Source organism: Rhinatrema bivittatum, chromosome 6, assembly GCF_901001135.1.
Source record: "Rhinatrema bivittatum chromosome 6, aRhiBiv1.1, whole genome shotgun sequence".
Classification (NCBI taxonomy): Eukaryota; Metazoa; Chordata; class Amphibia; order Gymnophiona; family Rhinatrematidae; genus Rhinatrema; species Rhinatrema bivittatum.
In genome coordinates this window covers 311,821,249-311,841,740 of record NC_042620.1, presented here as the reverse complement: position 1 = coordinate 311,841,740, position 20,492 = coordinate 311,821,249, and the positions used below count along the sequence as shown (strand labels likewise).

Sequence of the window (20,492 nt, the reverse complement as noted above, 5' to 3'; positions counted from 1 at the left end):
CCAGGATGAGGAATGAAATCTCCTCTACATGCAAAATTCCAGTGCATAGCGTGAGAGGCCTAGTACGAGTATCGATGGTCCCTGGAAGAAGCCTCCCCTGAATAGAGGACACATGGAGAGGGGGTCATTGGGGTTGAACTGCAATCTGGAGTTGCTGGGCCAAGTCCTTGAGCATGAAGATTCCCTCGGCTCCTGAGTCAATCAGGGCTAGCGTCTCAAACTCTCCTTCGGGAAGGAGTATGGTCACCGGGACGGTGCATGGGGAGGCAGAAGTGGTGTGACCTAGAGTTAGCTCCCCAACTGTCCTCCCATGGGCTGAATTCTCACATCATACTCACAGGAACAGTTCTAGTTGGCCATCACCCTTCTACTTTGTGTTTGGATACCATCCCTGTACACTCAGACTTGTTCCGGTCTCAGACTCTTGCCCAGCAGCTAACCTGATGGGACTGGAACTCCAGAAACTGTGACAGAAGAAACACAATCTTCTAGAATGTGCGGAAGAGCGTTTTAAAAAAAACAAACCGCTGAAAAACGCCGCCCTGCATATCAACTTCTCCCGGTAAGCTTAGTTTAGCTCAGCACTAAAAGTCTACGATTTGAAGATGCCATCTCTGAAGTTCACACTACAGTTTGTGGATTCATTACCCATTGAGCAATAACTGGGCCCTGTGGCTTACAAACTCAAGCTACTGGCATCTTTATGAATTCATGATATTTACCCTATCTCACTGTTGAAACATGTCATTCTCTTTTGGCTGGGCAGACTGCCCTTGCAGACCACTGAAGCTGCTACAGAGGAAGACGCTCAAATCAAGGTCCAAGAGATTTTAGATTCCAGAAGAGTCCAAAATCAGCTGCAGTATCTTATATTGTGGAAGAACCATGGACCTGAAGAGAACTCTTGGGAACCGGCCTTCAACCTGCAATCCCCCCCCCCCCCCCCCAATTCATATCTGAATTCCATGGGAGATTGCCTGCGAAACCCAAGCTCAGAAGACAAGGGAGGGGGCTTTGGAGGAGGGACACTGTTAGAAATATGGGATGGCTCCACAAGCCACTGTACTCACTCTGATGCCACTGAGAGCAGCACAGGATGCCATTTGGCACACTTTTGCAACTGGGATACTGCCAGCTCCTCAGTGCTTCTGGGCACGGCCCCACATGCCGCCATGCTGCTCCTGTCCCGGAATCTCCTTGTGCACATGTGTATGTGTACATCATATGGGTCCCACAGCAGGAAATGCTGAACAGTGCTCTCCAGTGATGTCAGGCCAACCAGCTTATTTAAGCAAGGACCTCATAGCATTAAGTCTCCTGCTTTGCAGTATGTGTTGCCTAGCATTTCTGATTCCTGTGTTCCTGTTTCTCATCCTGCCTTGCCTCTTCAACTTTGCCTCTTCCAGCCTTGTCTCCTTCAGCTTTCATTATCCAGTCTTGCCTTATCCATCTTATCCAGTGTCTTCAGTGTGTCTTCGTCCACTATTGGCCTGACTCTCTGGATCTTGACCTCTTGCTTGGACCTGACTGCTTGCCTGCACCTGACCATTCTTGCTAGCTGCCTGTCCTGACCCCAGTGTGCTCTTGGACTTTAGTTATCTTCTCTACCCTAGAGACCTACCTAAAACCTGCCAGCCACTATAATCAAGGCTCAACCTGCAGAAGAGGCGGCTGGTAAACGTGAAGCTCAGGACTGTCCCATTACAGGGTACATTTGCCAGCTGCCGGTGTAGGCCTCATGGGTATGCCCTTGAGGCTAGGTCAACTATGCCACAGCACAAAGGGCTCATCGGCCTGCTACCCTTTACGATGACCTGTAAATCATAAAGCAAATTCATGTGGCCAATGCAGAGATTTCATTTTTGCAAACTGACTTTCATTGCTGGAGGTCTGCATTAATGGAAATCTCTGGAACTTTCCACCTCCATATTGGAAGTTCTTGTAATTAGAGTATTCATAGAACAGGATTCTGTTCAGTGGAATTAGTTTGATAGCCATCTGTTTTCAGTAGGTGGACCCAAACACTGAAGAAACTAACTAAGCTGAACACAGTGTAGTTTGGTTTAATTATTAATAGACTTGTCTTTGCAAGGTGAAATAGTTCCTTGGTGGCAGTTTAATACTGTGGATATAGTGGCCTGAGGGATTCTGCAGCAAATAGTGAAACCAAGCTAATTCCAGATCTTTTGCCTGATTGCTGGATAATGGAGCTGGTAGGTTAGAAATCTGTTATAAATGTACAAGTCGCTTAACAAATACTGTTCTTTGTCTTAATTACCTAGACATCTATGCATGAATCTGTGCGCAGGTGAAGGTATGCTGTAATTTTAAATTGTGCGCGCACTTGCGAGTGTTATGTTGTAAAATACACCAATTGTGTGTAACTATGTTCCTTATTTTGAGGTTCCTTGAGCGCAGCTAGTGCATGTGTCTTCCTTAGGACTTTGTCAGCTTTTATGTGCGCATGTCAGTGGATTTTAAAACATGCTCAGGCAAAACATTCCCACTTGCAATTAGTCCATCAGTTTGTCCACTTAAGATCTAGGTCTGTCTTGGCATCCAGACAGATGAATTCAGAACCGGTGAGTTTTGCACCTCTACCAGCAGATGGAGAAGGAACAAGCTGACATTGCAGTATATATAACTCTGCAGTGACATCGGCCTGCCAGTATTCTCTGTCTCTAGCTGACGGTGGATATGCATCTCCCTATTGGCGATTTGTTCTAGTTTTAGAAGGAGAAAGAAAGAAGGAAATTAAATTCGCCCTGCTCTCCTGCAGTGTTACCAAATGGTCCCTCCCCCAGTTGAGAATTCCTGAGGTGATTTCCATGGTCCCTCAGATAAGTGCCTTGGTCCAGTAGCTGTTTTTTTTTTCCAACTGGCGTGAACTTAGCTGTTGAAACAGCTGAAAGGCAGCAGGTGCAGAAAGCAGAGAGCTGCGGTGATGGTATATGCCCTCTCCGTCCCAGCCGGAGACAGGCTCTTTACTCAGCCAGGACGGGCTGAGTTCAGATAAAGCTTAAAAAAAAAAGGGGAGGGGGGGAGGTTGTAGGGCTTCCTCCTTCCTCAGGGCTCAGTATGCCGAGCCGATGTTCGTTCCCGACCCCGACGGAGGTTAAGGGATGTAGGCAGCCTGGCGGGTTGAACAGCCTTTTTGGGCTAGGGCCCGCTCTTAAGCTTTTCTCTGTGCGCTGCGTGGTAGGCTGCAGCGGCCGTTGTTAGGCTGCCATCTTCAAGACCATCTGTTTGTGCAGGGGTGTCCAGCTGTGCGTCCAAATTGTGCACCCAGTTTTTGGATGTTTAGTTGGATGCCTGTTTGGGTGTCGAGTTGGTAGCAGCATCTGTTTTCGGCACAAGCTTGCCTGTGCGCATGATCTGGGTTAGGCGGTCACCTTTTGGGCGCTTATCATGCACAGGGTTGTGCACTTAAACTTTGGGTCGCCTAACTTTGGGATGCATATATTTTACAGCGCAAATTCAGCTGGACGCACACCTTTAAGAACATAAGAAATTGCCATGCTGGGACAGACCAAGGGTCCATCAAGCCCAGCATCCTGTTTCCAACAGAGGCCAAAAACCAGGCCACAAGAACCTGGCAATTACCCAAACACTAAGAAGAACCCATGCTACTGATGCAATTAATAGCAGTGGCTATTCCCTAAGTATAATTGATTAATAGCCATTAATGGACTTCTCCTCCAAGAACTTATCCAAACCTTTTTTGAACCCAGCTACACTAACTGCACTAACCACATCCTCTGGCAACAAATTCCAGAGCTTTATTGTGCATTGAGTGAAAAAGAATTTTCTCCGATTAGTCTTAAATGTGCTACTTGCTAACTTCATGAAGTGCCCCCTAGTCCTTCTATTATTCGAAAGTGTAAATAACCGAGTCACATCTACTCGTTCAAGACCTCTCATGATCTTAAAGACCTCTATCATATCCCCCCTCAGCCGTCTCTTCTCCAAGCTGAACAGCCCTAACCTCTTCAGCCTTTCCTCATAGGGGAGCTGTTCCATCCCCTTTATCATTTTGGTTGCCCTTCTCTGTACCTTCTCCATCGCAATTATATCTTTTTTGAGATGCGGCGACCAGAATTGTACACAGTATTCAAGGTGCGGTCTCACCATGGAGCGAACCAGAGGCATTATGACATTTTCCGTTCTATTAACCATTCCCTTCCTAATAATTCCTAACATTCTGTTTGCTTTTTTGACTGCCGCAGCACACTGAGCCGACGATTTTAAAGTATTATCCACTATGATGCCTAGATCTTTTTCCTGGGTGGTAGCTCCTAACATGGAACCAAACATCGTGTAACTACAGCAAGGGTTATTTTTCCCTATGTGCATCACCTTGCACTTGTCCACATTAAATTTCATCCTGTTAAACGTACTGACAGACTGATGGTGCCTATAGCTAAGAAACCTAAGTACCTTTCCCTCTGTGCTGCCTGTCATATTTGGGCATCTTAGCCTGGCGTTCCCTCTAACTTGTGCCAGCGCTGCTTAGGGGCTCAGGCAGAATTACCTTCGTCTGATTTTACTAACCTGGTTCTTCCCACCCTGATGTGGGCCTGGGTAAAGATATGTCAGAAGGGGTGCCTGACCTTGGAACTCGCTTAACTGGTTTGTCAGCAGGGGAAGGTAGCTCAGTGGCCACAGGACAGTGTGATTTTTGGCATGGATCCTTCTGCCTTTTCTTAGGTGGAACTTTTTTCAAGGATTGCAATCCTTTCTTCAGGCGCAGCCCTCAGCCCCGACCAATCTTGCCAGGTCTGAGTCGCTTGTGGTGACCTCTCACTTGCCCGATGCTACTGTTAAGCACCGAAGTAAAGCTAGATCAGCAACAGGTTTTCCCGATAGGGATCCAGATGGCATGGATGAGGCCAATCCTTACTCTCTGGAGGATGGAGAAATTCCTCCAGGACTGGAACCATATAGGACTAGGTTGTGGTTCTTTCATAGAGATGAGCTACTGGCTCTGATTTCCCAGATGTTAAAGATGCTTGGGTGTATCTGGGGCTGATTCCATGTCTGAGCCAATGAAGAATACCATTTTGGTTTCTTTGTGTAAAGCCTCTTGTTTTTTCCCTGTTATGGAGGCCATTCAAGAATCGATTGATCTTGAGTGGGGTGCCTGGAGGCTAATTTCAAAGGAGGTTGAGTCTTGGAAGGCCTGTAGCCCCTGGATCCATTGGCAAGTGTTAGGGTTGAGGACCAAGCTCAGCTGGGGAACCCCCAGAGGAACAGTCAAGGACTCCAGGGCACACTAGACTAGGGGATCTTCGGCCTATACCAGCCACCTTCCCTACAGTTTGAGCCCTTGGGTTCTGGTGACTGGCAGGACTTGAACAAGAGAGAGACCTAATGCTAAAGCTGGACCAGACTTCAGCATGGAGACAGAAGTCAGGCAGGATCAAAGAGGCAGGCTGTAGGCTGATGTCTAACAGGACTGGAGACAGAAGCCGAAGGAGACTTGGGATGCAGGCTGCAGGACTGGAGGCTGATGTCTGGTGGGCAGTGAGCTCAGGCAGGAACCAAAGTCTGGGATGGAAACTGGAACAAGACAGGAGTTAATGATACTGGCAGGCTTGAGTCAGGAGGCTTAGGGAAGCCAGGGAGCATGACTTGAGACGGGAGGCTTAGGGAAGCCTCAAGGAATACAAGGTGAGAAGGCTTTGGAAAGTCACAAGGCAGAAGGCTGCAGAGAGCCACGAGGAATACAAGTAACGAGAGGCCGAGCAGACTCAATTACAAGGCACAGAGTGTAGACTGAGGCAGGGCTAAATAGGCAGAGATCTGCTGAGTAATGAAGCCACCAAGACTAGAGCTGGAAAGAGGGTAGGCAAACTCCCAGAGGACCCCTGGTGGTTGGGAGGCTGCATGACAAGAAGAATCAAAACAGCAAGAGAGCGGTTGCATTTTCTGAAAGTGGATATGCTTGTCTGTGCTGTCTCCAAGTGTACGACTATCCCTGTGGAGAGAGGAGTGACCTTGAAGTATGTGCACAATAGAAGGATTGAGACCATCCTTAAGCAAGCATTTGAAGCTGTGGCAATGACCTTGCAGATAGCTTCTTGTTGTTCTTGGTAGCTTGTTCTTGTTTCATCAATCTCCTGAGAGAGAAGTAATCTGGCGTGAATTCCAGGGCAGATATGGAAGCAGCAGCTGCCTTTTTGGCAGATACAGGCTGCGATTTGGTCTGCACCTCAGCCAGAGGAGTGGCTTTGGTAATAGCGGCCAGGCGTCGGTTATGGCTGAGAAATTGGTCGGCCGGTGCAACTTCTAAAGCTAACCTTACAAAATTGCCCTTTTAAAGACTTGCTCTTGTTTGGGAGCAAGTTGGAGAAACTGGCCAATAAGTGGGGCAAGTCCCCAGTTCCTCAGTTGCCAGAGGATAAAAAGCAGACGCTGCGCTCCTTTGGCCTGAGAGGTAGTGCTAGGGGATCCAAGCATTTTCAACCCTACAGAGAAGTGACCTTTCAGAAGACTCTACCTTTTAGTAGGTCACAGTCCTTTTGTCCCAGATAGCCCAGATGATGTGCAGGCTTGGGTAGCGGAACCTCCCAAGCCTCCCATGAAGATGTGCCGACCCGCTTCCGGGAATAGGAAGAGGGTTGCCTCTCCCTCTTTTATCAAAGGAGGATTGAAACCACACAGGACCAGTGGCTCTTGTGGGTGTTATGAGATGGATATGCACTGGAGTTTTGCAGTATTCCTCAGTACGTGTTCATGGTATCTTTTTGCCACTCCTCGCAGAAGAGGTAAGCAGTGGAGTCTACATTGTCAAGGCTCCTCGGTCTGAGGGCTGTGGTTCCAATGCCCACATCTTAAGAAATTACAGGCCGATATTCCATTTTTTTTCTTTGTGCCAAAGGAGGAGGGCTCTTTTTTTCCAATCCTGGATCTCAAAGGGATCAATCATTTGCAGGTGACTTATTTTTGCATGGAGACGTTGGGCTCAGTAATAATGGCTGTGTAGTCTGGGGAATTTCTGACCTCCTTGGATCTGTCCGAGGTGTACTTGCATATTCCTATCTGGCTAGTGCACCAATGTTTTCTGCAATTCGCCATTTTGGGTCGTTATCATTTTCAAGCACTGCCTTTTGGTCTGGCCATCGCACCCAGAACTTTTTCAAAGTTTATGGTGGTGGTGGTGACAGCAGAGTTAAGAGAGGATGGGATCCTGGTATACACATATTTGGATGAGTGACTGATTTGGGCCAAGTCTCTGGAAGAGAGCCTCCTGGTGACGTGCAAGGTGATGAACTTGTTGCAAGTACTCAGTTGGGTGGTGAACCTGGCCAAAAGCAGTCTTCAGCCATCCCAGTCGCTAGAGTATCTCAGTGTTTGGTTTGACACGAAGCAGGGCAGGGTTTTCCTGCCGGAGGGTCATATTCAGAAGTTGTTGGCGCAGGTGTGTTTGTTGATGAACACATTATGCCCGACAATGTGGTTCTATGTACTGGTGCTCCGTTTGATGGTGGTGACCCTGGAAGCAGTACTCTGATCACCTTGTACTTTTTAAAGTGCTTGGCAGAAAAAATCTTTTAGCAAACTGAATGCACAGCGATTGTGGTGTTTGTTCATTTTGTGTACTTTATCTGCTGAAAAGCTATCTCAGAAGCTGAGGTAGCTTTCCATTAGTAGAGATGCTAATTTCTGTAGCTGTATGATCAAGGTACAAATCTAGCATTCTGCAGTATATAGTTGTGATAGTTCCAAAGAACCTAAAGAATTATTTTTGTCTATTCTTTGTCTGTTCCACAAAGAGAACACATTTAGGGGACACAGTGTCCGTCCTGTCCATCCTGGTGCGAGCATAAGTCAGCATGCACTGGAAGAAGCCAGTGTCCAGGCTGGAGAAGAGGACCTACAATGTCTTTAAAGAATGCATTTAGTGTCGTCTGCACTCGCAGAGGAAGTAGACCTTGCCAAACTTGATTAATAATTGTATTTGTTGCAATAGCATTGTCTTTCTCATTTCTCACCATCCCTGACCACATCTATTTTCTGAAGCTTTTATAAACTGAGATGTCTCTGTGCCCAAACATTATTTCTTGTAATTCTTTTTAGCATACAAGCATTAGAAGTTTGAAGCAATGATACTTCGCTGCCAGAAGCAGAAGAGCATCCTGATACGCTAGAAAATAAATCTTAAATAATAACTAGCATTGAGACTTGCCCTAATATATGTGATCTCTCCAGTTAATCAGTGACTTCAAGTGTCTGGTTAATTCTTTCTAACATTTACTGCATATGGTAAGGGATTAAAATTAGCATTGCAGGATCAGCACTCCAGGGAGCCAGGACTCTTGACAGCCTTCTCTGATCCAGTTTTATTTTCAAGCAGGGGATTTCATTTTCCTGCTTTTGGCAATTGTGACCTAATTGTGATTCAGTGGGGTCTGGTGGTAGGGTGTTAACCCCCCACCATCGTATTGTACAGTTATTACTTGCCTGTCCTTGTCTCATAGCTCAGATCTTGCCTGTGAGCTGAGTTAGTGTTGAGAGCTTCCCTGAGAAAACATAATGAGATATTAAGGAATGAGCAGAACTCCCCTGGACAAGTTGTGGTTGTAGTCTGAATTGACTGTCTGGAGTAAGGATTTTCTGGGGCTTCTCTGCATAATCCAGGTAATACTTCCTTATTCAGTGAAATTTCTGATGGGTTCAGGGTTTTTGGCATGTGGTTTTAAGATGCAAGATCCAAGAGGTGCTTGTGGAACTTATTAGAGTGTTGGCAAAATCAGTGTGAATTACAAAATTAAATTAGACTTTACCCTCTTTAAATCTTTATCCATCCCCAGTCTCTGGCTCCAAAAGTTGCAACAGTGGCCAAGAATCGAGGCTTCCTTTTGAATTATATATAACTTGTTCCCTTTCTCACTCTGAGGCTCTGGCAGATTTATCAAAGGGTTCCAGCGCAAGAATGACTATAGGTAGTTATCAGTGAAAATATCCAAACATCTTCAGTGGGACGGACACTGGCATACAGAGTTGCTCATTTAAAATGTGCTCGGTGACAGTGCTATGAATCTTACATTAATATCTTTTATTGTGGGAGTAATTTTCCTACTTTCTATGGAGCATGGTGACCCCTGGGTACTTTGTACCTACAAACCTGCCAGCTTATTTTGAAGGCGAAACTTCCTGTGCAGGTTTCCCCTTTGAAAATGTAACGGTTGAGCAGTTGCAAAGTATGTGCATGAAATTACTCACAGATTTCCAAATCATACCTTTGTGCATACTCTCTTCCATACCACCTTCCAGTTTTCCCATGACCTAACATTGTTCCTTTTTTTTTTCTGAGAGTAGAAGTACATGTGCTGTGGGCAGCACAATCAGAAAAGTGTAGGCACAGGTATAAAGATTTATTTTGAATTTATTGGATTTTGTGACTTTTAAATATTTTATCATATGTACAATTTATTTTTAAATTCTTAAAATTATATGTACTGTAATTATGAGCAAGAGTCATTGCTCTATCCGGTTAGCTGTTATGTCTCTCTCTTGTCCCACAGGGTCTTATTTCTTTTGGCTTTTAGCTTAATCAGAACATTCCTAAATTGGGTTATGGTGATATGAGCTTTCATTTGTAACCAGGATTCTTCCACTCCTTCCCCACAGCTTCACTACCATATACAACTTAGCCCAGCCATTGCAGTAACAGCCGTGAGACCATGGTGCCCTTTGGAATGCTGCAAGCATGGACTTTGCACCTGATCACTAGATGTCGCCAGTGTGCCTATGGCTGAGGCTCCACCCCTGCCACCCTCCCCTCTCCCAACAGCATCCTTAGCCTCTGCCAACCCAGGAACCTGAAGCCTGGCAAACAGCCCAGACTTTTCGCATGGGGCATAACACTGCCACTTGGCTGGCATACTCTGGTTAGGCAGACCGCCTGCCCCAGGTATTTTCAATTAAAAATTATTAAAATTTAGTTTGTTATACATTTAGAGGAGAAAATGTTAATTTTTATAGCCTGCCAGTTCCAGAAAAGTGCACAAAACAGGGTGCAACAATATAAAAATAAACTGTGAGCTGGCAGCTTATTAGATACACGAGGAGAAGAGTGAATAAATGATTGAGAAGCACCATAAGGAGGAGCTGAAAGGGTGGGGAGGTATAATTTGAGATCTAGCAGTGGGACAGAGAAGAGAGAGATGACTGGGATTTCCTATCTCATGGTCAGATCACACTTTATTCTGTTTTAAATTGGCAAGAGGGGGGACAATCTCAGGGGCTTCTATTTGATTGCTTGCAAATCTGGATCCTGAGGTTGTTGAGCTATATAAGGAAAAACTGGGTTGATACCTGAGAGTCGGGAATGAAATTATTGATGGAGAATTGGAACTCAACGTTTACGTTTTACTATCGAAAGTGACGCCATCAAGAACGTATGTGTCTGATCCTAGGAGACATCAGGCTTGGTACCATAAAGGTATAGAGTTGTTGAAGCAACCTGTTAGGAAATGGAGGGAAGAACCATCTGTATTAAATGAAGACTGGTCCAAAATAAGGTACTATGAGTATAGGACTTTAGTGAGGGAAGCTGAGAGGTTATTTTGAGAAAGTACAAGTGGTTTCTATCCTAAAGAACTTGCTAGGGTGATTACTAGATAAACATCTGTCCCCTCTTATAGAGGCTCTCAATCTTTAACATGCCTTTCAAGGGGGAAGTTTGCTGGTTTCTTTGTAGAAAAAAATTAGAGGAAACCTACAAACATTTTTTTAAACTTTTGGTAGAGCTCAAGTTGATTCTACAGAAGATCTTGCTAAGACAGTCTCAGAATCATTTTGACCTGGGACTGATTATGTGACTGAGATGTTGAAGAGTTTGGAGAGGTTTCAGCAGTGGAAGAAGAAATGACACTAAGATGGATGAGAATTTACCTCCTGTCCATTAGACTAGGTCCCATCCAAAATTGTGTCTGCGTTGGCTCACGAGGCGAGTAGTGACTTGGCTCAATTAGTGAATTCTTTATGGAGTACATGTGAATTTCTGTCTCAACTGAAACAAGCTATTGTTAGACCAGTTTTAAAGAAAACTGGATTGAATGTAAGGAAAGTTGATCACTATTGTCCGGTGTCACACAACTGTTTTTAGGGAAATTTAATTGAAAAATTGTTTCAACCAAGGGAGCTTCTTCATGAATGGCAATCAGGTTTCCAAATGGGCATAGTACAAATTATTTTAGTGACTTTGCTAGATAAGATAAATGTTGGAGTGGATAATGCAATTGATTATTAATTTTGTTAGACCTCTTGACAGCATTTGATAAGCTACACCATGTTCTGTTAATATATTGTCTGTATCAGATTGGATTCAGGGGTTTGGCACATAAATAGGTCCATTCCTACCTAAAGAACAAGTCGAAGCAGGTTATTTGGGATGAAAAGATCTGAGAACCTTGCTCTTTAAGTTGTAGGATACCACAAGGTTCTATTCTGGTTTCCTTGTTTAAGTTGTATATAATCCCTGTACAGACATTCACTTATTTGGTGTTCACTGCTATGTGTTTGCCAATGACATTGTGATGGTAGTTCAAGTTGAATCTATGGCTAATGTAAATGCTCGTTTTTTTGTGTTAGTGCATTAGTTTAACCTGAATAAGTTGAAATTGAACTCTTTTTTTTTTTTTTTTGTAACTTATTTTTATTGAGTTTTGAACATAGAAATCCAAAATGTAAAATGTACAAGCAACCCACAATAACAGGTCTGTTACAATAACGACAGACACCGCAATGACACTTGTAGCAATGACTTAGGATTCTGTAAACCACATGTAGTCAAGAAGCGCCAGCATATCAATAAAGCAAAAGGTTCTAGGTGTGCGGGTTCCAATCTCAAATACTAAATCAACCGATATCATAAAAGAACAAGGCAGACATAATGGGGAAGAATCAGTAGCACACACTTTGACATTCAAGATAAACAGTTATAAACAGATTAACAGTTCCAACTAATCCCCAATCCCCCCTCCCCTTCCCCTTCCCATCCCCCCCCCCACCCCTGGAACTTGTGTGAGGGATAAGCCATAGTACTGGACTAACACAGCAAATACCTGGATGAGGTACGAAAATGCCCATGGGTGTGAGTCTAGCTATGAGTGCGAATTACTCCACTGAATGATTCCAAGTGCCCACAAAGACCGTTCCCCATCCAGTACCAAATCAGGGTATTATGTTAGGCTTAAGATATAGCTCCAACGGCTTCCAAATATTACCCATAATTTTCTGTCTGTGTTCAGTAGCTGTTTGGGCACAGGTATACTCCAGAGTGAATAGCTTGATCAACAACCTGAACCATAAGTCATGTTGAGGAGGATCTGCGGAAATCCAACAAGCTAAAATGGCCTTTTTCCCAGTCAGGCTTACTCTACGTAAAAATTGCAGCTCATACTTTCCTAGTCCCACAGTGGAAGTCTGCATCAGCCCAAAGAGCCAGAGAATAGGGTCTGCAGGGAGCTCCATGGAGAGCAAAGAACTGCAGGTACCAATAAGTTCCGTCCAAAACAAAGAAATAGCATTACACGACCAAAATTGATGGGTAAAGGTGCCCGTCATTACATTACACTTGGGGCACTTGGCAGAGGACGTAATGTGGGCCAAGAAAGCCCTGTCAGACGCCATATAATACCTTCTCAAAAATTTAAATTGGATCTCCCGATACAGCACATTCGCTGACCATTCCGGGATCTTCTCAAAGCATGATAAAAACTCCTGACTGGTAAGAGTGAATTCAGGCCACTGCACCCATTGTTGCCAGATTGTGGTGACTACATCACTCTGAAGATGTAACAGTAGGGCCTGATTGAAAGTCGCAATCGTGAACTTTTGCGGTTTGTGAATAGAGACTACTTTGTGAACCACCCAGAAATGAGGCGTAATCAGCGAGGTCATTTTATGCGTATTACAAAAATCACGCAATTGCCTATAGGCAAAATGGTCTGAAGGCGCCAGGTCGAATAATTGTTGCAAGTCCGAGAAGGGATGAAACTGATCCCCCTCAGAAGAAAAACACTGATACAACCAGGTTAATCCCTTCTCCCTCCATCTATGAAAGACGGAAGTAGACATCGCTGGAGGAAAAAGTGGGTTACCACAGATCGTTAGGAAAGGTGTAAGTGACGGGGAAAATTTCGCCTGAACGCATAGATACGCCCAGGCCTTCCGACTTGCCCAAATCAGCGGTTGCGTTAGTAACCCCGCAGGCATTTGGGCTCTAGAGAGTTGGAGTAGGGGGTTTAAGGACTGCTGTTGCCACCAAGAACAAAGGAGTGCAAGGGGAGTGTATTGTGACGTATTACCCAGAATATCTTTCACATATCTGAGAAGGCACGCTAGATTATATCTACGTAAATTGGGACATCCCATACCTCCTTTTTTGGGGGGCTGAAATAGAATCGTTAAGGATAAACGAGCTTTACGTCCATTCCAAATGAATTTCCGAAATAGAGCATTTACCCCCCTACAATCCCTCCCCGTCAGCCAGATCGGGGTCATTTGTAGGACGTAAAGCCATCTGGGGAGAATCATCATTTTGAGTAATTGTATTCTTCCAGAGATAGACAAGGGTAAACCTTGCCATTTCCTCAATAAAAACGATGTAGCCTCTAAAAGTGGTTCCACATTCAATCTATGGAAATCCCGCACATCGGACGGTATCTGAATACCAAGATATTTCATATGTGTAGTTACCCATTTAAGAGGAAAAGGGCCTCGCCACATAGGCTTCACTCTACCCCCAACATCCAGAGCTTCCGATTTATCCTTGTTAATACGGAGGCCAGCAAATTCCCCATACTGCTCCAGGATACCCAACAAAGGAGTTATGGACCGCTGTGGTTCCGTAAGGTATATTAATATATCGTCCGCAAAAGCAGCGATAGAGAATGTTTGATGGACTGTGCCATAACCCGGTATGGAGGGAGAACCCGCTATTTTCCTAAGTAAGGGATCAATAGCCAAAATGTACAAAAGGGGTGATAGGGGGCAGCCCTGTCGCACCCCTCGTTGTATAAGTACCTCTCCTGACTTACCACCGTTAGCCGTTATGTGCGATTTGGGCTGAGCATACAACATATGAAGATAGGTCAGAAAGTGTCCCTCGAATCCGTATCTCCGTAATACAGAGAATAAATATGGCCAAGACACTCGATCGAATGCTTTTTCCGAGTCTAGACCAATCACTAAGGCTGGGGAACACTGCGAGAGGGAGGAGCTCATAGCTGAAAGCAATTTAAGAATGTGCTTACAGGCTGGTCTGTTTTTAACAAATCCCACCTGATATTCTGAGATTAATTGCGGGAGTATCACGTTAAGTCTGTTGGCTAAGAGCTTGGCAAGTAACTTTAAATCACAGTTCAGCAGTGAGATAGGGCGGTAAGACGCCGGAAGTAGGGGATCTTTACCGGATTTGGGGAGAACCGTTATATATGCCGTATTGAAAAATGAGGGGAATGCCCCCTTATGGACTGCATCATTAAAAAAATCAGTCAAATGGTTGGCAACATGATGTTGTAGGAGCTTGTAAAAATCAAAAGAAAAGCCGTCAGGACCTGGCGCCTTCCCCAGTTTACTAGTTGAGATGGCAGCTAAAACCTCCAGGGGTATTATAGGTCGGTTAAGGAACGATATCTGAGATTTAGTTAGATTCGGTAACTTAAGATTCACAAAGAATGCTTCTTCTTCTTCTCTGCCTCCTTCTACGTCATCTGTGTATAATTGTTCATAGAACTTACGAAAAACCTCACAGATTTCAGCTCGGGAGGAGACCCTAGTGCCCCCCTCAGTACGCATGGCAGGAATAAAGGTCTTCCCTCTATGAGCTCTAACCAAATTGGCAAGATGTTTCCCCGCTTTGTTACCAAACTTAAAAAAGTTCCTTTCCGCTACTTGAAAGGCCCTTTGTGCCCTCTGATGTAGAACACAGTTCAGATCCCTCAAGACAGCGAAATACGCCCTCTGAGAAGTAGGAGACGGGTGGGAGGCCAACTCCTGTTTTAGCTTACCCAATTTACCTTCCAATTCCAGAATAGTTTTGTTAAGATTTTTCGTTCTAGCCGCTACAAAGGAAATAATTTCACCCCGTATAACGGCTTTAGCTGTTTCCCAAAACAGTTGCGGATTCGAGGTATGTTGGCTATTGTGATTGACAAACTCTTCCCATTTGTTTTGCAAAAAAGTTTTGAAGTGCAAGTCAGAGCGAAGAAACCCAGGAAATCTCCACAGCCTTTCTCCACTGTCCCGAGCGTGAAAATGTATATCCACCCAAATTATTGCGTGGTCAGACACCCCCTGTAAGCCAATCACAGCATCAGAAACAAAATGTAGCCCTTCTTTCGGTATCAGGATATAATCTATACGTGATAGGGAGGCATGCACCCTAGAAATGTGGGTAAAATCTTTTTCTGTGGGATGTAACGTCCGCCATATGTCCAATAAAGAGAACTCAGAACATAAGAATGGGACCCCCTTACCCTCCCTGTTAGGGAGCAAGGCACTCGAAGGCGTCTTGTCTATGCAAGGATCCGCTGGTAGGTTGAAATCCCCCGTCACAATTAAATAACCCTTGGCGTGTTCTACCAGCTGTTCCAATACAAAAATGAAAAAGGGGTGAGAGTAGGCATTAGGAGCGTAGAGAGTGCAGATAGTCACTTCTTGACCATTAAGATGGCCTGACACCAAGAGAAATCTACCTTCCTCATCTCGCACCGTGTTAGAGACAGTAAAAGAAGCAGCTTTATTTACTAAAATAGCTACTCCCCCTTTCTTCCCTTTAGCCTGAGTGTAATAGCAATCACCCACCCAATCCCTTTTGAGTTTACTGCTTTCTAGTGCAGAGAGATGGGTTTCCTGCAAACAAGCGACCGTCGGTTTATGGGATTTAAGTTGTTTGAGGATTTTATAGCGTTTAACTGGTGATCCCAGACCATTGACATTCCAAGATATTATTCGGGTGTTATCAGCCATGAGAAAAATAAGGACCCATTGTAAGATAAGGTAAGAATCGTACCACAGTGATTAATGCTATGACTCTACCCTCCACCGAATAAAAAGACAATGTGAATTCCCCACGTGCCCTCTTCCAGTTGAAAGACACCAACCCAAATCCAAATCCCCCGTACGCACTCACTCTGTGTCTAACGCCCCATCGGGAACACTCACACTCCTTAGCAACCCACACGCATCCCAAATATTCCACACACACAAGTTCTCTTCCCTTCCCCACCCCTCTTACCCTCCCCACTACCCCAATTATAGTACCCCTCCCCCCCCACCCCATTAGAAACCAAAACCAAACAGTTCCAAACGCAACAGAATCTGCCTCGACCCTCTCCTGTAGGGTCGAAACCAGTCTCTCAATGAACTCCCCGTATATAGGGGAAGAGATCACGTCGACATGTGTTCAGGTGCCTCTTTCCTGCCCCCCTCCCCCAAGAGAGGCAAGTAAAAAGAACAAACATAGCTCTTTCAACAGAAGGACTGTGGTGATCCCGCCGCATTATGATCAAAAGTACACATGTGCGGACATCTCAGCAGTACCAATGAAGCGCCCTGAACTTCTCCTCTCTAATGGTCAGCCAGGGATAAGTCCCCCGGTTGATAGCACCACCCGATAGTCAGCGTGATCTTGCGCCAGCCACGCCGAGAAGGTCCATAGCCCCCTGAAGGGAGCAGTCTCTGCGCAACGAAATATCGTACCAGGCAGGGCATAGAAAAACCATCGAAAAGTTAACCCAGGGGAGCAGGGCAGAGGAAAAGAGTCCCAAAGTCAAGTGAAAAAAGCAACTTAGCTGCAGGGTCCCCACGGATCCTCGTCGAGCATGTCTCTGTGAAACCAAAATGGCTGCCGTACCGTTCCATTCAGATATGTAGGGTCATCTTCATAAACTTCTGCGCTTCCTCCGGTGATTCAAAAAAAGAAATTTGATTGTCGTGCCAAACTTTCAGGCGGGCGGGAAATTGCAAGGCGAACCGAACTTGCTTTTCAAAGAGAGTTGTGCAGATGGGGGAGAAGCCCCGTCTCAACCCGGAAACCTTCGCCGAATAATCCTGGAACAAACGAATCTTCTTTCCGTCATAGGCCAAGTCCGGGACTTTGCGATAAGCCTGGAGAAGGACTTGCTTATGGGCAAAGTTTAGAACTTTAAAGATAACCATCCTCGGCCTGGTTTCTCCCTCCTTACGCTGGCCCAGCCGGTGTGCTCTTTCCACTCGGAAGACATTATTTAGCTCCGGCACGTGAAGAGCCTCCGGGATCCAGCTCTCCAAAAAGGTTCCCAAGTTTCCTTCCACTAAAGATTCCGGTAAGCCCATCACCCGTATGTTAGATCTCCGTGCTCGGTTCTCAAGATCGTCTAATTTAGAAGCGTGCGCATCGACCAGTTTCTCCAGGGCCATGATTTTACCCGTCAATGCTAACGTATCATCCTCCACAAGGCTTACCCGACCCTCAAGTCTGTCCAAACGCGGACTTAACTCATCTAGGACCGATTTCACATCCGCGATTTGTGTAGATATGACCCCCAACTTAGAGTCCAAAGCTTCCATGAGGATGACCCTGAAATTTTCGGTCAGATCAGGATCCTGGCCTTTCTGCCCCGCAGATCCTGGGGTCGCCGCCATCTTAGGATCCCCAGCACTTGCCTTGTCCTTATCTCTTCGCACGGATCTGATCGGCATGGCTGTTGGCGAGCGGTTCATGTAGTTGGTGATCGACATGTAAAAGGTCAGCAATGTAGATTGAGCTCTTTGGGGAGGGCTTTCGTGCCGGATTACTTGCAGATTATCAAAAAAAATGGATCGAGGCACCCGGAGCTCTCCTGCACACGTCCACCTTCGCTCACCACATCACGTGATAATTGAACTCTTTTAAAACAGAATCCCTTTGGCTAAGCCAAAGAAATAGAGTAGTATTAGTTTTATCACAGTGGGAAATTGCTTACTTACTCCTAAAGAGACTGTTAAATTTAGGAGTGTGGCTTGATAAGGGCTTGACCGTAATGTTGCAAATCTTAGTAATAGTTCACTCTGAATTTTTCCCTTTTAGATTAATTAAGCAATTATAGTCTTACCTTATAGCATCTAACCTTAGTCCCCCCAGAGAGCCTATGTATGTGAGAGAGAAGTGTGTGTGAGAGCATAGGCATGTATATGAGAGAGGGGAGTGTGTGAGAGAATGAATGTGTGTGTGAGAGAGAGAGAAAAGATAAAGTTTGTATGGCTCTACCTCCTCCAATCCATGACAATCTCAGGGTGACTGGAAAGCAAAAGATCCCAGGTATCGGAGAGCAGGAGTTTTTAAAAAAATCCTTTTTATTTTAATTATTGGGTGGTGTTTGATGTTTCTGCTGTTTTGAAATATTTTATTGGTGTTTTGATTATTGGATGTTATCAGCTGTTTTAACTTTTATTCTTTTTATTAGTACGATTTTAATATTAATGTTTTATGTTTGATTTTATTTCTTGATTTTTTTTTTTTTTTTTTTGCAAGGAATGTTTCTGTTTTTCTATTTTTGCACTGCATAATAGTCTGGCTTGTAGTTTCCAGTTCAGTTTTTGTTGGCATGTTTCTATTTATTTATTTAGGCGTTTTCTACCATTGTTCCAAAATAAGATCACAATGGTTTACAAAATCAGCTTTCAGTTACTAGGTCAACAATTTATATTTTATGTCCTTTCTGTTTTGTTTTGGTGAGGGTCTGTCTTGTGTACCTTTAATTCTTGGCTGAGAAAATTATGTTTTTACGGCATTATGGTCATCCTTTCTTTATTTCTATTTTTATGTATAATCTGTTTTACTGATTTGCAAATACAGATGAACTAGAAGTACACAGGCAGCAATATATGATATATAATGTTCTCTGTTACATATTATACATTATTTCAAAGAATACGAAGTCAAAGTCTTATTTAAACCCAAACCTGCAACCCTCCCCTCTCCCCTTTGCTGAGAAGGCTGATCTGAAATAGCAGAGTAATAAGAATATAATGTGCTAAAAAAAATGATGTGCAGAATTCTATATTCAAAATTGTTCAAAATTTGGCTACACGTACTGTGTCGTAGAGACTGTAAGAAGGGAATCCACACTGCCATGAACCGTCGCTTAGTCATCAGAAAAGAATGCTTGCTGGAGCGAAGTTCTAAGCCTAATAAAGCAATGACATTATTGTTCCAGTGTGTTATGGAAGGGACATCAGCTTGTCGCCAAACTCGTAAGATAGCTGTGGCCGCTAGAACAAAAATGTTATTGAGCCATAGTTTGTGCTTCAGGTTGCCAGAGAAGGATCCAGGGAATATCCCAAACAGCGCTATGAGTGGAGAAAAAGGGATCGTAAGATCCAATATCTGAATAGCAAAGTGAAAAACCTTTTCCCAAAAAGACTGAATTAAACTGCACCCCCAAACAGAATGTGCCAGGTTCGCCACTTCCACTTGGCATTTACTACAGAGATCAGAGTCCGCAATACAAGCTAGTTATTCTTGGCATTGAAACAGATACATCCGATAAAACACTTTATAGCGAGTCTCTCATTAGCACATTGCAAGTAGTTTTGGGAATGTTTGAGAAGACAGCAATAAAAGTTGAAAACGAAAATTGGAGCTGCAATTTGTGCTGCCATTTAGACCATGGAGCGTTCAACGACCAAGTTTTATATTGAGTTTCCAGGGCCTTATAAAAGAAAGATACAGAGTGGTGTCGAGGATCCTCCTGATCAAACCAGTCCATAAGAAGCTGCCAGTTCGGGTCTCTGAAATCCTGGGCCTGTGAAGTTTGGTGGACCTGATAAAAGTAGAAAAAGTCCTAAGAAGGCAAATGATATTTAGTGCATGTATCAGAGAATGACAGAACAGAGCCATTAGTATAAAACACTTGAGACAAATACACCAATCCCTGCAATTCCCACTTTTGAAAATATGATGATCCCATGCCTGGGAGAAAATTTTGAGGTCAACCGTTGCCAGGTCCAGCGAACAGGAGAAAGAAGTAACATAGAACGTACATGACGAGTCACAACAGAATAATTAGCCTGAAGTATAAACGTCAAAGAGAAAGGGAAAACTAACTGGGCCTCTAAAATGATGTCTGAATAAAATGTGGTACCCATGAGCCAGTCCCCTATGTGCCTTAAATTTATGCCATGATTATAGATCCATAAGTCAGTTAACACCAATCCTCCCTTAGAGATTGGCTCTCAGGGTATTCATGAAGCCTATCTAGGTTTCTTGCCCCTCCAAAGAAAGCGATTAAGTACCCCATGAAACCTTTTGAGGGTAGACTCATGGAGATATAAAGGGAGAATTCCCAGGACATAAAGCCAACGTGGGAGTATAGTCATTTTTATTAGATTTACATGTCATGTGAGAGAGAGGTAAATGCATCCAAGAAAGGACCGAAGTCTCAGTCTTGTCCTGTAGTTTGGAAATGTTTGTGGAATAAAGGTCAGAAATATCCTTAGGCAGCCAAACTCTCAAATAT

General features: G+C 44.3%; 1 protein-coding gene across 3 annotated transcripts in view; it reads left to right on the top strand.

Moving 5' to 3' along the window:
- CLCN5 (chloride voltage-gated channel 5) overlaps nt 1-20,492 on the top strand; it is a 187,289-nt gene that overhangs the window by 64,988 nt on the left and 101,809 nt on the right. Inside the window, exon 1 of one of the 3 annotated variants that reach the window (XM_029607485.1) lies at nt 8,345-8,640. The exons of the other annotated variants lie outside the window; for them this stretch is intronic. The gene's annotated coding sequence lies outside the window, so the exon portion shown is untranslated. Of the gene's footprint in view, nt 1-8,344; nt 8,641-20,492 lie in introns of those variants that run through there. 3 annotated transcript variants of the gene reach the window in all.